At 47.8% G+C, this 17,184-nt stretch overlaps 1 protein-coding gene and 1 long non-coding RNA gene across 13 annotated transcripts in view; both read right to left on the reverse strand.

The window, feature by feature from the left end:
- CAMTA1 (calmodulin binding transcription activator 1) overlaps nucleotides 1–17,184 on the reverse strand; it is a 288,481-nt gene that overhangs the window by 195,913 nt on the left and 75,384 nt on the right. The window lies entirely within an intron of this gene.
- LOC133267771 (uncharacterized) lies at nucleotides 7,000–10,774 on the reverse strand. Its single transcript, XR_009742849.1, has 2 exons — nucleotides 10,695–10,774; nucleotides 7,000–7,313 (listed from the first exon to the last, which is right to left on the reverse strand). It is a non-coding gene; the product is annotated as an uncharacterized LOC133267771 (long non-coding RNA).

A 17,184-nucleotide genomic window follows, 5' to 3' on the forward strand; every position in this document is an offset into this window, starting at 1 on the left:
TGAGCTTTTTTGCATCTCCAATCTAATTACAGCATTATCAAGTACTGCTCCGAACTGCAGGTGGCTTCTCATTACTGGGGGTAAGGCTGTCACAAGCATTTTTCATGAATACTAAAATCCATTTCATTTCACTACCTGCTCCAAAACTCACCCAGCCCAACTCAGAGCGATGCCCTGGCCCCCAAAACCCCACATGTGGGGGAGAAACACTAAAACCCCCATTTTCCAGCTAACTGCTCCACTTTTGAATGTGGGTTTTACTGCAGTGAATGGAGAGCAGCATCCATCCAGACAGCCCCATGTACCCATCAGCTCCTCCAGCTGAAACCCCAGGGGAAACCTCCTCATCCATCAAAAAGTACAAGTTTTGGTGTGTGAGATGCTCCTGCCAGGCAAAACCTCCCCCAAAAGCAAACATCTTGCTCTGCACGCTGTGAAAGGGCAGTCAAGAAAACATCTCTCTCTTCCAGACTGCTTCTTTCAACTTTATATTGTTTCCCATCACTAAAACCAGAGAAAGTGCCCCAGTGCCAAAGTGCTTTCACAACATCAAAATACTTCAGTTTTAACTCTAAACCTTTGCAAAACCTCCTATTTTTCTGATGGTTTCTGGTCGATTCCTTTGCCCCCCTCTGCTCAGCAGTTATTATCTCCTCTATGTGATTCATGTCCAAAAACTTCCTTCCCTGGCTGTTACTCAGAAGCCATTGAGAATCAGATGGTTTAAGACTCCCAGAAAACCTTTCCCCCAAGCAATAACAAAGCCCTCACAGTAACTGCCCTTCTTTCAGAGCACAGAGATGTGGAGGATCCCACTCCTCAGTATCCCTTGGGAGCAGCCCCTGCTGAGCCACAGGAATGCAGAGACAAGGAGAAGGAATGCAGAGGACTGAGGATCCCTCACCAACAAGCTCCCTTTTAAACACACACTAGTTAAAACCTGGAGTTAACGGGGTTTTTCCAAAGGCCTTTCTGGAAAGTTCTGTGAGCTGCTGGCAACAGCAAGGAATTTGCCTCCATCCATGTACACAGTGTTCCTGTGCTCCCAGGAATGGAGAAACACTTTCTATTTCTACCTTGACAATTTCCACAGACACAACACTCCATCACCCAGGAATCACAGAGCACAGCACTGACCCATGGCACTACTGACACCAACCAGCATCCTGCAGCAGAGCACCAAGGCCAGCCAACACGCAGCCCAGCTCACCCTCCAAATCACCTTTTTTCACCCCAAACCAGCCCCAACAGGAGCACTCACCAGTATCCAGGGAGCTGCAGGGGGGACACAAGGGGTGCACCAGCACTACAGGGATGCTCCAGCCAAGTGAATGAGACCTGGCTAGGGCCGGACTTGGCCAGTCCCACCCATCCATCCCTCAGCCTCATCAGCTCCATTGGCCACAGCTGGGAGAGGCCATGGGCAGCAGCACCTGAGCCCCCTCACCGCATGGGCCAGGTATGTATGTGTGTGTGTGTGACTTACATTACATCCATGACCAACACTACAGCCTCCCGGTGCCATGCATGGCATGTCGTACCCAGGAAAAGCCAACACTGGAAGAACTGTGGCTGAAGGGAGAGCGAGCAGAGCCTGTGCTGCAGCGAGGGCACATCTGTCCCCCGACCTTGCTGCAAACCGCAGTGCCTTGGAGATGCATCTCCCCAGCAGCCAGTTTCCACCACATGGTCTTTACTGATTGCATCTGCCTGTGCACAGTAAGGGTGGGTGCTGCCCCGCACCTCTGGCTTTAGCCTTGGGGACAGCATGCTTCCTTATGGGAAGTCCAGGGATGAGGCAGCAAAGGCGAGGGTACCACTGATCCCTGGCTTCCCAGCTCCCCCAGCCAGGTTACACGGGCAGATCTGTCCCTTCTCCAAACACACTGACTTTAAACTAGAGCGTGTGCCAGCAGCTGCAGCACCGAGACTGGGGCAGCAGAGATGTGGCACTGAATGATAATGAAATACATCCCCATCATCTGCCATCGCGTGCTGCAGGTGTCGGTGCAATGGATCCGAGCCTGACTCTTTTGTCAGCTGGCAGCAAACACCTTTTAAAGCCAAATCCTGGGGGATGAACTCCGAGTCACTTGGCCTTGCATGGGGAGGAGCTGCCTCTGACATGCCAAGGGGTACCTTAGACAAGATTGCTTTCATGATACTTATGATTTTGGTGATAGACATGTCTGATGCAGCATTTCAATCTGTTCCTATGGGGGACATACACACCACTGATGTCCCCACTGGCACCATCTTCCTCAGTGCCTCACACTTCCCAGCATCTTAGAGCACCCGTAGCCGGTGAGGGATATCGGTCAAAATGGAAACGAAGGCAAGGGAAAAAGGCAAACAGGCTGAATTTGCAAATGAGTTTAATTAGAATGACTACAACTCAGACAGTTACACATCTGATATGCTGTAAATCCAACTTGTAAATCCAGAGCAGTGAAGGAGCAGCTCTGCTTCCTTGTGGAAGGGTGCAAACCCCTCAGAACTCATCTCAGGGAGAACATTGCTTGAGATGCTGCCGGGACATCAATGAGCCATCACCCTCCAGGACCATCTGCCTGTGGTGCCACACCAGCCTGTACACATGTGGATGCTGCAGACCCTGGTCTAAGATTCACAGTGGAAATGAGATCCAGAATGTGGAGGGGCCTGGACACAGTGCCTGTGCCCACAGATGGATCTCCTTGACACGTTGCTGTTTGTACCCTCCCTGGTCAGTAGAACAGGGTAAGTCCTGGATGGAACTGTTTCATTTTGCTCCATGTGCTGCAGCCTATGTGACTTTTCATTTAAGGTCAAAAAGGGATTCCTGCCCCTTATGTTGATAGTAACAAAAAAAATGGCAGAAAAAGACATTTCCAAACTCCACCCCCAATTTCCCTTTAACAAAGAAAGCAAAATTAGGAAGGATAACAGAAGCAGGAATTTGTGTGTGTGTGCGGAACAAAACCAGCCTGGATGCCCCAGCTCCTCACATGCCAAAGCCCCCCCATAGGCTGTTTGCCATGTCAGGGCACTTTTTCAGAGCACTGAGACTTCAGCTGCAGCAGCTCAAAGCCTCCATCATCCTCCCAGTGCATCCCATCTCTGAAGAAACAGGGATTTTCTCTTACCCACTATGGCAAAAGCACTCAGACAAACGTGGGACCAAATGTCAGTTTATTGCCTCCCCCCATATTCCCAAACTCAGCCAGGACATTCCAGATCTTAAACCCAGGCAGCTCATCTGCATCCCTCTGATGGCAGCACAGGGACCGCTCTGCAGCGGGTGCATCCCTGGGAAGGTGTTAACACTGAAACGTGGACACTGCAAAGGCAGCGACTGGCACAAGCCCTGCCAAAGGCACACATGAGCTCCTTCACCCTGGGAGAAAAGCGTGGCGAGAGACACCCATGAAATGAAGTCAAATCTGGGGAGCTCTCATGCAGGAACTCATTAGAACAGTTGAAATACTGAGTTTACATTATTCCAAATGAAGCTCTTAATCCCATCGTTCACTCTCACAAGGTGTAAGCTATTCTGTGAAAAATAGATTTATTTTATATATCTGATGCATAAATCAGGTCCAAATCTGGATGCCGCAGGATGCTCCTGCTCCTTGCAGCAAGACATCATGAACACCTAACATACAGCACGTTTAGGCTCTTCCCAGAGTGGGAATCTGTGCTGAAACTTCCCATCACATTCCTAAACACCATGAATCAGCTCACAGACAGTGATTTGCTTTACCTGACATGAGCAGGCTTCCTCCACCTCCTGCCCTTTGCAGGACTGAAATCAAGACACGTGTGTACACCCCCTACCCCCAGAGCTGCTCAGAGCATCCCCGGTGCCTGGGGACTCCTGCTTTACACAAAAGCACGTTTTCATTCCATTCTGAATGTGCCCACGGATTAAAGACTGAGATGCCACAGCAAAGCAAGTTAAACATTTACTTTCTATTAAAACACCTAAATGAGAAGATTAAACCCTGTTTTACTTTTAACAGAAAGGCAAAGTCAAACCGGCACAGGAGCAGCTTAGCAGGTACTTAAAGCCAAGGCATCCTGATGCCGAGGTAATCAATTTAAGGAGGGAGGGATTGCTTGAAACCACTCAGATAGGGAAAAAGAAACTAATGCACACACATTGGAAAGGGCCTTTCAGTTATCCCTCCCCGGGAACGCCCCCGGAGCCCTCCTGTGCCAGGCCACCAGCCTCGCTGCAGCAGACAGCTCTCGCCCCGGATTTCCCCATGAAGCACTTTCACAGCTCATCACTCTATGGAGCACGGCGCCTGCTTGAGCTCTTTGTTTATTCTTCGTTTGAGGTGGCAGGAGGAGAGCCGATGGAATACAGAAAGGGCCCCAGCCACTGAGTTTAGCGGCTGCCAGCAGCAGCTGGAGGGCAGGGAGGTGACACGGATCACACAGCACATCACTGTACCAATTTATGCCCTGATCTTCCTACATCCAAATCTACTCTGCTTGGTACCAAAGCTGGTTACTGTGAGCTCGAGCGCATCAGTTTGTGGTCGTCACCCACAGGAGCCCATGGGTGAGGGTGACACGAGTGAGCATCAGCACCGACCACTTCCATCCTCGTGGGACAGCTCACACTGCCCTCACCCAACCACATCGCTCCCGCTTCCCGGCAATCACCGTCTCCTCCAAACTCGGATCTTCCCTGCAAACTCCGCACATTAAATGCCTTCACAGCACCCTCCTGTGGGGATTCTGCGTCCGTACAGAGACAGGGGCAGCTAGAGATGGGGCTCACAAGGAAACCCTCATCCTCCTCCTCCGGCGATGCCAGCAGGGATGAGCAGCACAACGCGCCTCTGTCGCTGCTGCCCCGGGTTACGGGCGATGCCAAAGGCACCGCAGTCACCAGCCGGGATGGGGCTGACATGAGGACGCGGCTGAGCTCCTCCAGCATCCTGAATCCACCCCGGGCGTTTCTCTGCCGTGCTGCCTCACAGAGCCGAGCACGACAGGTAATTAAACACACCATAAAACGTTAGAGCAGGCTTTCCTGCAGTAACCACTGACAAACAGAAAAGCGCCTCGACCACTTCACCGATCGCTGCCCGAAGGGGGTATATGTCAGTTCTAAAACCTGCTCTGGAAACGAGAGACGTCTCCATTTACAGCACCTTACCGTGGCATCACTTTGCTTTAATGCTTTTTGCAGATAGTTGAAAGCATTTTTATCATAAGCTACAGAGGTTTTATGCAACACTTCGCCACCGCAATGAAAACCAAAGGGTTCCCTGATTTCTAAGAGGAGGAAAACTCGAGTTTCTAATTATTATGTTGCTAAACATCAACTTAAAAAGAAATAAAGCTTGTATGTTACTTACAACGTTGATTTACAGCATTCAGAGTGGGTCTGAGATACTGAAATCCCACAGATAGCAAACACCTTCCCACTTTCCACAAGAACACTGTAAAATTAGAGCTGAATAAATCTCAGCTCTGATTTATTGATTATCCTTCAGGTTATGCAGTAATTTAACGTGCCTCACACCAGACCAAACTGGCAGAGCACACACAAGTCAATTCACTTGTGCAACGTGCAAGAAATTTATATGGCATTATTCACTCCTAAAGCACCTCACACTGAATTAGGATTAAAAGATAATGCTTCTGTAGGAATGAACCAAGATTTTGCTTTCCAAAAAGTGGATGGATGTGTCAGTATAGACGTACCCACATCTAGAGAGCCATAAAATACAAGTATTTGGCGGACTTTCAGTTATGATTTTAAAGTTTTAAACCTAGAAACCTCAGAAGAAACCTCTACTTGGAATCAAAGTAGCCCCAAACAGAACAACAATCCAATAAGCAGTATTAGATGGGATTCACATGCCAGCTACTGAGATACCGTTGGGATAAATCAACGACTGATGTAGGATCAATCAGAAAGAAGCTGTCGGAGATGAGCATCGACTTTGGAATATTCAAGTGCAAAACAACTAAAGATTGTACTTCCACTGCTGGAAAACCTTTCTACATTGTCATCCTGGACAGGAACTAAACCCTCCTCAATTCACTGCAGTGATGAAGCCACAAGGAAGGAAGCGCTGCTCAGCCTGTCACCTCTATCTAGCTCACTGCCACCCTCTGAAGACATTACCAAGATCCATGGTTGCTCCTCCAGCGTAGGGAAAGGGCAATGTTGATGCTGAATCGGTCCAGCAGGACCCAGAGCAGGCAGGAACCACAGCAAGAGCCAAGAATACGGGTTTTGGTGCCCCTGTGTTCAGGGAAGGCTTGTATTGGGTGGGAATCCCTTATCCTTATGGATGAAAGACATTTCTTACTACTATTACCATCAAACTAGAGCAATATCCAAGGAGCAGCAGCAGTGTTTTCTGGATGAGAACACTCCATTTCCACCTTCAGGCATTTCACTTCTTCCCCCACACCCCAGCCTTGCTCAAGGGATAGTGGAGCTATTCCCAGCTACCAAGAAAATGCACCCTAAATAAATGGAGAGAAAGGCAAATAAAAGGTTTGGTAACAGAGCCTTGTAAGCTGCAGTCATTTAACAGGAGCAAAATAACCTCAACAGCTGGAAGGAGAGCCCTTCCTCACATCAGGGTCAGATGTTCCAGAGGAACAGAGGGCATCAGGTAGAACAGATTGGCCTCAACCCACTGGCATCTCCAAGAGCACCACTCCCCATCTGCTTTCTTCTACTCATCCCCAAGAGGGAAAGCAAATGCCAAGGCACAAACCCTGGTTATCTAATGACACGTGGATCCAAGCACTGAATTAGTAATTGCTTCGCCTCTCATCAGCCCACTGCCCCGCTACCGCACGAGGACCGAGGAGGACGGGAAGTGAATGGATTGGGTGGGAAAGCAGCAGTGCTTCCCTTAGGGATTCACACCCCAGTGTCGTGGCACCTTCCCCCCAGCCCCTAACAAAGAATGGAGACAAGTTGTAGTATTTGTTTCATATGTTCAACACAACAGGAACATCACCCAGATCTAGACTAGGTCCAAGTAATAATCACTGTAATTAGCACTTCATTCATATAATTACCAGCAGACCCCATAACATTTTACAATGGAGGTAATTACCCATATTTTACAGCTGAGGAAACAGATACAGTGCAGGTGAATAACTTAAAAAGAAATCATCAGTAAATCTGTGGCACAGCCAGAGACTGCAATTATCCTTATTCCCAGCCAAGGCTCTCCCCAACAATCCATGCTGAATTCACTTCTGTCTTGTGGGAAGGAATCCAGAGAAAATAAACACAAACTGGAATTTCCAATCTCTAGAAGAGCTGAAAAGCAGACAAGCCAGACCTGAAGGAGAAATAAAAACACATTTTTATCACCCAGTGTTTCCTCACACAAGGTCTGCAGCTACGAGCCAAGGACAGGCAGAGGGCCCTAAGCTCCAGCACACACAGGAAGCCAAACGCAGGGTTTCGGTGGCTACAGGAGTTCTACTTCTGTAAGCAGAGTAAAAGCAGCAGCACAGGATGGAGCCAGGGAAGGTTCCCCCCTTCAGCGACCAAAGACCTTCACCCATTTCCAGAACGTAAAGATTAAAGCAAGAGCAGTAACTCAATTACTGAAGGACTTGGCAGACAATACACACACAGAGCACAAGCAGGGCCACAAGCCTGGGAAATCCACCCAGCAGCATTCCTCCCCTTCCCTCCAAGGTTCTCCCCAGAAGCCACCAGCCCTAAAGCACAGGAGTGGGGCACAGCTGCCCCTCTGCTCAGTGTACGGGTACAGAAACCTATGGTTCCTCAGGCACACACCGGGGACCTGTCCTGCACACTTCATCCTGCACATCTGGATGAGTTTATTAACATAAAACCCCAGGGCTGGCTTGTGTGACCGGTCCAGCTGCTTTCTGCAGCAGTCCAGGCTGCAGTGCCACTGTTCTATGAAATGAACAGCACACACACATTAACGTTAATCCAGCCCCGGCTGCAATACCTGAGCTGCAAGACATGCAATGTTCTAAGTCTAGTAAAGGTGCCAAGTATTTCAGTTCAGCCATTAGCTTATGTTAAGGTTAGCACAGAAACCTCTCCAGCAGAAGCAGATATTGCATTCATTTCAAAATCCAGACTTGCTTCCGGAATGGATGTTATCAATATTCTGGCTCTGAATAACAGAAAAACCTCGTAAGCAAGTACAAATCTCTCAATATTCTCTTAATATTTAAACAGACAAATGTTTTGCTTTACCAACACTGTGAAGCATTTGTGTAGTTCTTTGATTAAGTGTCTGAAGCAAACATGTATTTTAGTTCAGTGAAAAACAGGCTCAGTGAAATGAATGAGGCTCCATCAGCCCTTGCCATAGAAGGGACAACTGTTGCTGATATTATCTACTGCACCAGACTTTAAGCTTGGGTAAATGGCAATGCTACTGCATGTAAATGAAGCAGCTTTTCTTACTAATATTTACTGTTGTTTATGCAGGAAACAGAACAATTCCTGTTTCCCTTTCCAAGGGCTCTACCTCCTCCCTCCTCAGCAGCCCGAGCACCCAGGGAGCCCAGGCAATAGCTGAACAGAAATAATCTGTACTCATTACACTGATCTCTGTGAATAACCATCTGCATCTAACAGAACACTTGGAAAGATGAGGGAAAAGGCAGCATGCACCAGCCTGTGTCACCCCGACACCTCAGGAGATAAAGCCAACTACTTCTACCGCTAAGAGCGCTTACCTTATGGAAAGCAGGCAGGATGGACGTGATAAATCTCCTGAAACAAGAAGTTCTACCCATCTCTTAACCTCCCTGTTATACTATTGACTCCAATTCCCAGCATCAGACAGTTTTACTCCATCGGGTTTTCTTCCCCTCGCTCTGTGCTGGAGCAGGAGGCAGCTGACACCAACCCTCTGCACGGAGCAGGGAGATTCCCTTTGGCTTCCAGATGTCTAAATAAAAGGGGCCTGAAAATTGCTTTCCTCGAAAGTCACGTCTGACTGCTGCTGCTGCTGCTGCGAAATGGGTGTCACAGGGAGGGGAAAACAGTCTGCAAGGAGTTTTCTTGGGCAAAATAAGTACTTTTTTCCACTGGGTTTTAAAAACGAGTTCTGAAGTGGAGAAATAGCTCGAGGTGACTTTGGAGGACTGCACTTCTCAGGCTGACGTTCAAACCAGAGTAAAAGCCAAATCCCAGCTATCCAAAACACGCTCCATGCAGGAGCAGCAGCCTTGTACACCAGAACTGGTGACTCCAGGCCTACAAAGCTCTTAAGAGCTAAAATTTGGAAGAAGAGGGGTAAAGGAAAGAACCACCTGAACGCTTCAAGCCCTGATGCAGGCTGTGATCGCCCATGTTAGCTCCCAACCACTGGGTCAGAGCGACACATACACCCAGCACGGAGGAGCTGCTGCTCAGCAGCACTTTGGGAACACTGCCTGCCACGTTATTTAACAGGTGACTCTGCAAACACAACCAAGGGCAATCTAAAAACAGAGAGCTCGCTGCTGAAGCGCCAAGAGCAGTGCTGGAAGTACCATCCTCTCACGCATGGATGCTAACTAGAACTAGAAGATGCTTTTCTCGAAGCAGCCCCTGGTGATGCTGGTGCAGCCCCAGTGCCCAGGAGCTCAGCCCCTGAGCCCTAAGGCATGAGCAGGGACAGGCTTTGGGCCACAGGCAGCAGCCAGCAGGGTCAGTGGAGCTGCCATGGAGCACATGGACAGCTCACTGCCATTTTAATCTGTAGCTCTAATGAACGATATAAAGTTTTATAAGCATCAACAAGGCTCAGAGAAGACCTAAATCCATTTCAGTGCTCATTTAGCAGCTTCATCTGTGTGCAATTAAAACTTCAGCATTAAATGTTAGAGAATAAAATAATGAGACACTTAAAAAATAATCTGTACTTCAGTGGGCTGTGCTCCATGGGTTTCATGTGTTCATTTACAAGATAAAAATAGGATCTGGCCAAAATCTGCCCTACGTGCTGGTACCCCTTCCATAGGAAAATGGAAAGAAACAGCTCCTAAACTTCGGGGGCTTTACTACCCCGTGTACACCCAACACTGCTGCTCTGAGCACACCCGTGCTTATAGCACAGCTCGGAGTATCCATAACATGCCTTCTGGCTTCAGTGCTAATGTACAAATAAATGTAAATTGAGTTTCAATGGAGATTTTCATTTTGGTCTAAAGCCTAATCTTTTATTAAAACGGCTATCCGTTTCAAGCTGATGGTCAGGAAAAGTTATCTCCAGGACAGGGAACAAGTAAAGAGTATTTCCTAGTCACAAGAGCATCTTAAATGCTCCCTCTATTTGTCTGAGCTATCAAGATGTGGCTGGGCAGTGGAGGGGGGGACAGCAGATGTTTGACTCACCAAAAGAACAGCAGAGAAATGCAAATGAAAACCGAAGATGTACAGAAACATCAAAATAAATTGAAAGTACTGGGAGAACACAGGTCAAAAACAAGGTAATAAACAGGAAACAAAAGACACAGTTCAACTTAAAAGAAACAAAAGCCAATGGAAATGACATACTTTATTTTAACAACTGAAATAGGTTTTTATTCAAGAAAAGCCAACATTACAGAGCTTCCAAAAGAAAAACTAAGAGAGACCTTTGGGGAGGTCACAGAACGCTACAGTTTAAAACGATGAAATGTTAACAGCTTGCACACCAAAAATTAAAAATGAAATGAAATTAAAAAAATGAAATGGTTACCAAAGTAATGCAGGTCAGGGGATCAAAGGTGAAGGGTCACACATTATTAAAAAGAAATCCAAAAGGGCGTCTGCATCAAGATCTCTGCAAAACAAAGGAGCTTCAGTGAGTACAACTGGAACCTTCCATGGAAGCACATCACAGCTCTCGCACCACACACAGCCCCCGGCAGCGCCGTCAGCCCCCCCGACGTCCTGCATCTTATCCTGCTTTACTCTGTGTTGTAGTCTGCCTGGGGAAGGTTTTGCACCTCCACACCGGGGCAGGGGACCGCTGCTCGGGTCAGGACAGCACCGCTGCATTCCCTGCTCTTGCCTTGTTCTCTGGCCCTGCAGCTATTGCCCCCACGCACACCAACCCCAAGCATCCCAATGCACGGGTTTAAAGCTACAATAAAAAAGTAATTCAAATGTGGTTACTGAGACAAAGGCCTTTCCTCCTGGAATTTCAATTACACACAAGCTATAAAACAACCTTTGGTACCCATTTCCAAGCGCGATGCAGTCAATTATCTATCCTAAATTTATGCAGAGCGCGTCATATTTACATCAGATAACTTTAGGAAGAGACAAGTACCAAGGGCACCACATCCCTCCTCACTCTGGTGTCTCTTCCCTGCCAGCCAAGGCATTCAGCTCTGGGAATCTCTCATCTGGGTAAAACCAGCTTCAAGCTCAAAAGCAAGAAACAAACCACCCCCCAAAACTGTGTCCTAAGGGAAAGCAGCCACCAAGTGATGACAAACCCCTGTGGTCAGAGGGGAAGGGATGGGACCTGCCTGCACATGTTCCCACGGAACACATGGCATCTCAAGCCCAACGTACCGGTACCACAGCCAGCTCTGTGGCTGTAACAACCCCAGCAGCAGCAGCAGCGTTCAAAACTCTCCTGCTGAAGTCACCGTCACATGTTGGAGTTACACCTAAGTTCTCGCCATTATTCCCAGCATTTCTCAATTCCAGGTTTTGTGACCCAAACCCAAAATCCAGCTTTTCTCTGTTACTTCATTCGCGTGCCAAGGCTGATCCATGAATCAAGGGTTACACAACAGGCTTGGAGACAGCTCATTCTGAAGGAAAGCAATTTGGAAACCCTTGTTCCCCAGCACCCGCCGCCTTTGCAGAACACAAATCCATTTCACTCAGTCCTTTTTGTTCAGTTCTATCCTACATAAAATCTTTGCTTTTATTGGCACTGATTTTTCCTCCATATCCAGTTTTTCTTTTCCCTCTAAATCCCAATTTTTCTCTTCAAAATGAAACAGCCACCCCTGGCAGCAGCAAACAGGAGACCAAGACGACGAGATTTCAACCACTGACAAAATACAATATCCTCAGTTCCCATTTATTTGACCAGAGACCAATTCATTTGTGTTTATACACACCAGCCCCTCGCAGAGAGACACTAAAACTGACTTTGCAAATTGACTTTGCTGTAGCATTTCCCTTGTAAAATGCAGCACAAAGCACAACTCGTGCAACAGAGCAGTGAGTGTTTTACTCAGCGCTGGGCAAGGCAGAGAACCAAACATGCCATGCAGCGGTACCCACCACTCCTGGAGGTGTTCTGGAGATGACCAGCTCAATTACCACTGAGTTAGTGAACTCTACTGACTCCCTCATGGTTGAAGAAGGCTTTGCATGGCTGGTAACTCCAGCTTCTGATTCCCCCTCCACCAGATCCCATGTTCTCTTTTGACACTACACTTCGGAGTAACCACGTGCCATTAAGGATGAGCCCCAACAGACAATGCTGGTTAGGAAAATCATACCAGGTTAATGGACTGGAGGGACGAATATTCCACCTCATTCTCCTGCATTCCTAGAGCAATCCATGATGCCTGGTGCTCTACTTGTGCTGAATATATGACAAAGTGCTCAGAGCTGCTTGTATAGAGCAGGCACCTGGACCCACATGCCCACCCGCTGGCACAGAGGAACCCAGAGGTGCCTGACATGGCAATAACCCCAAGAGGTTTTATCCCTGATCCCAAAGACTGTCCTCACCCACTCAGCACATGAACCAGCACAGCCATTTACCAAACACCAGTACAGGCAGCTCCATCTCCATGTGCAGGCACATTCACCACGAAGCCGGTACCAGTACATGGCCTTGGGAGCTCAAAACAGGGCTGAGGCTCCAACTCAACAGCTAGGAACAGTTAAACATACTCAGAGGTATTTCAGGAGCTTCCTAATATCAAACAGCCCAAGTTAAATAGCAGCAGCATTTTATCCTGCATGCATAATATACTAAAACTAATTAGGATTCCTTAGCCATCACTGAGTATACAAGAAGTTAATTTAATTCATTCAATTGAATTTATTTGGGATACAGAAAAACCAACAAGCAACCCCACCAAACCAGGAGAGCAGAACATTACCCAAAACAATGCATTTCATCTGTCTGCTGTGCTTAACAGGATTCAGCTTGGTCGCAGCAACTGCACAGAACTGCTAAATCAGCCCTTTTTCCAGACTTATCATTACAGAATTAGAGAGTCAGTCCCAACACTGACAAAAGGGAAGGAAAAAAGTGGGTTTTCCTAAGGGAGGATGAGGAATCTCCTTTCTGAGAGCACAAATAGAGTGGCAGGTATCAGTGCTCTTGTTTCAAACTGCCAGGAAGGGCAACCTTCCCATTGTGCGGAAGCACAGAGCCTGCTCACAACAGTCACTAATTATGCAAACCAGGCTGAGAAGCTGCAGCAGCAAAGCCAGCGCCACATTTCCTGCTTTGTGCATTAAGCAAAGTGCAGAATTTCATTAATTTCACAAAATAAACCCATAATGAAGTGCTGCTGTTAGAGAGGAATTTCCATCTCCTTCCCTAACTCATCATCACAGGCACAGGAGAGCCGCCCGCGCCTGCCAGACGGCATCAGTCAGGTGTACTAACAGTTTACTCCCAGCTCTGCTCTCCCCAGTAACGTGTAAGCGTTACTTCCTTCTCATTTCACTTCCAGAGGTTTTTCTTCTGCTCTAAAGAACCTGGGTTTTCCTACATCTCTGCTGACAGCTGTGAGGATGGACATGCTTTGGGAAGTGCGGTACCCAAAGCTGGTGCGGCAAGCACCCAGCGAGCTCATGACAAACCCGGGTGGGATGTGGGAAAGGCACTTGTCCCCCACAAACCCTTATGTTAAGGTGTTCCAACCCCAACTCAGCAAAACCCAAGAGCAACCCCGCGTGCCAGGAGTGGAGCAACAAACTTCTAATAACAGCATTCCCCAACAGCACCATAATATTTTCTACTCTGTGATCACAAGGGCAGCAGGCAATTAGTCAGAGTTAAATACTCCCACTGCTCTGCAGAGATCCCCGAGCCGATGCGGGCGCGAGGAGGCTCCAGCTCTAAGTGCTCCGGCGGCCTCTGCCTCCAGGAAACCGCGCTTAAGAGAAACACATTGGAATTAACTCCAGCCTAATGGAAAGCATTAAACAAAACACACTGAGTAACTTTACAGTCCTCAGGAAACTAGCGAGCACTGCTGCTTGCCAGAGCTTTGCCATCTTGCTGGCACGCTGCAGAGGGGACCTGGACACTTCCTCACCATGACTACAGTGATGGCAACAGCCAGTCCCACGAGTTCAGAACACATTATGGTACTCCAGTAAGTAAGGGATGAACTGGTAATGTAGGGGAATGTTACAATACACCACACCGTGCAGGGCAGCCTTAAAACAAACAGGTGCGTTTTCAGACACAGGTGATTCTAAAAGGCACTTTAAAGCATCTAAAAAACCCAAACTGAAGTAGCAGTAGGTCACACTGCTTGGTCCCTACCTGGAGTGGTACTGTGATGAACAAACATGTCACTAGCTGCCTGTGACGCTGAGCTGCTGGGGCTGAGGCGGCATTGGGGTAGCAAGTGACAGACAACGCATCGCCTGCACCCACTCTCTGCTGGTGTGGGTGAATGCTTCCCAAACCCGTCCAGCCCCTCAGGCAATTCCCCAAACCTTCAACATCTTTTCTGTGCTTTAGAGAAAAGGCAGGAAATAGCTCAAAGTCAAGGAGAAGAGGAGAATGTCACCATTGTGCCAGCAAAGCAAAATTGTGAGAGCACATCAGAGATGTTCTGCGAGGACGCGACTCAAGGTGCCCAGCGCAGCATCGTCACGGAATCCCTTCCCATGTAACTAATGCTCCATGCAGTTTTGTAGTTGCATTTATTTGCATAGTACCAAGCAATAGCTAAGCCTAAAAATATGTAGTAGGTTGATGCTGGATGTCAGACTGGAATTGGGGCATTGCTGCCTCGCCCCTCCAGAAAAGCCTCAGCACACGAAGCAATTACAACTTGGCTTTCCTACGGTGGAAATTCTAGGCTTTGCCCAAGAGGGCCTGTAAATACAGAACCTGTCAGAAACAAAAGCCCTAGGTAGCATTTTCCATTTCCGATGTTTAACTTTTTCTTCTTCCTCGTCCCGTGTCATTAAGTGTTTACCAGGATGATTAATGACTGCGGCTGCCAACTCCATTAATGAAAGGCAGCTCTGCTCAAAGCTGCAACCCTGCACCTGGCAAGCACTGTACGGAAACAAGGTTACCCCAGCACCCTTGAGTCCCGGCACCCACTGCTGCTCCCAGATAACCCGGTCACTTCCCAGCAGACCCAGGATGCATTTCCTGCATCCAAACCAGATCCACATTCACAAGCACTAAAGCGGTCAGAGCAAAGAGCAAGCACCACCCAAGAGCACCACAGAATTTCCTGGTAATGAACTGATTTCTCCTAACATGAGGAATTGTATGAAAACCCTCTGTGTGTCCTCCCCCAAAGCAAGAAGAATAAGCACACGTTCTCTTCACAGGCACCTCAGAAAATGTACATCTGTAATTAAATTGCTTGGCTAAACTTACGATTTTCTATCTCATGCAAAAAAACAACCCTGAATTAGAAGGAGCGCTTCCTTCTCTAGGAAATATAAAACTACTATAAACTTGATTTAAGACGAGATGACAGCTTGTTCTATCAAACATATCAGTTAAAACCGCACAAGCTGACGGAAAGCAAACACCTTGATAACGTGTTCTAAGCATCTGGAAATGCTCCATTTCTCTCGCTGCTCGCTGCGTTATTTTACTAAGTGTAAAGTCAACCACCACCCACCCGGCTCTCCGAGGACACTTTCTCCATCCCAATTACCTGATCCACAGCAGCACAGATCCATGATGTAGATGGAAGTGCTCAGAAATAAGTTATTTGCTGCATTCCATGGCGATGCCCTGGTAAAGGAAGGAACAAGCCCTGCAAGATGGGACACTCGGGTTTGTCCGAAGGCTTGAGGACACCAGCATCACAGGCACTCAGATCCGTAAGTTACTCCATGTGTTTTTTTTCTTTCCCCTCTTTCACTAAACCTCCCCAGTGATGTCTCACAAGCAGTGCCGGTGGGTTTGCATTAACACAAAGATTCTGGAAGCACTGCTGTACAAAATACATCTTTTTCTTCTTACAGCTCGTGCCTTCACCAGCACAGCCTGAACACCTGTGTACTCAGCTGAAAAAACAGATTCCCTTCTGAATGACTCTGAAATGTAGTCCAACATTATTATTCAATTATACCCTAAGAAAAATCCCAGTTTTGTAACAGGGAACAGAATTAAACTTTCAGGTTGGGGGTGGGGAGGGAAATAAATCTGCAAGCTAAGCTCCCTCCTCCCCCGTAATTAACACGGATTTGCCAAGATTTCATCCAGACACAAGATTCTGCCTTTTTCTTTTTCCTCTGCGAGCTCACAAAGCCAAAACTCTGGTCACACGAACAGCTCTTCTTTCTAAATAATGCAACTGTGACCCACACCTAACACGCTGGCAGAGGCAGTGCCATAGACAACCCAGGTACAGACCCAGCTCCTTGTCCCCATGGCGGGGCAGTGACAGGCTCTGGACAGACACCAATGGCTGTGATAAACCTGACACCCAGGAGGACAGAAGGGGGCTGGTCTTGGATTTTAACACACCAGTGGTGATCTGGGGTTATTAGCAAACAACCCAGCTAGAGTTAAGGTACGAGACAAGCTGACCCCAGCAGTGCCACTCAGTTCACTTTTTGCCTCTGGAATGCCAGCCCTTCCTGCAGAAGGCAGGCTCCCAGACCTTCCCCCGGCCTGATGTGCCTCCCGAGCTCCTACACTTTCCCGTCTGCATTATGCTTATGAATAATGAAGGTTTCCAGCTACATGATGAACTTCCTTTGCCACATTCCACACTCTGGGAGGCTGCACGCCCCAAATACTGCTCAGAAAGAGAAGCTGAAAGCCTGTGTGTATAAACCCAAACACAATGCTCTAAACCAGGACAACAGAAATACTACAGAAATGTGACTAAAACCCAACAAGCCATTTCCAATAACAAGGAGCAGCATCACTCTGCCAAACCTCTGCAGGGAGCCTTCTTCCTCAGCTGTCTTTGTCAAAACATCATTTTGTGGAGCCGCTGGAATCGCTCTTACTCCATGCTCTGTTCCCATTAGTATAAACG

This window comes from Pezoporus flaviventris, unplaced genomic scaffold (assembly GCF_033815535.1).
Source record: "Pezoporus flaviventris isolate CSIRO_AGI_PZ_B2104156 unplaced genomic scaffold, CSIRO_AGI_Pfla_v1 ptg000009l, whole genome shotgun sequence".
Classification (NCBI taxonomy): domain Eukaryota; kingdom Metazoa; phylum Chordata; class Aves; order Psittaciformes; family Psittacidae; genus Pezoporus; species Pezoporus flaviventris.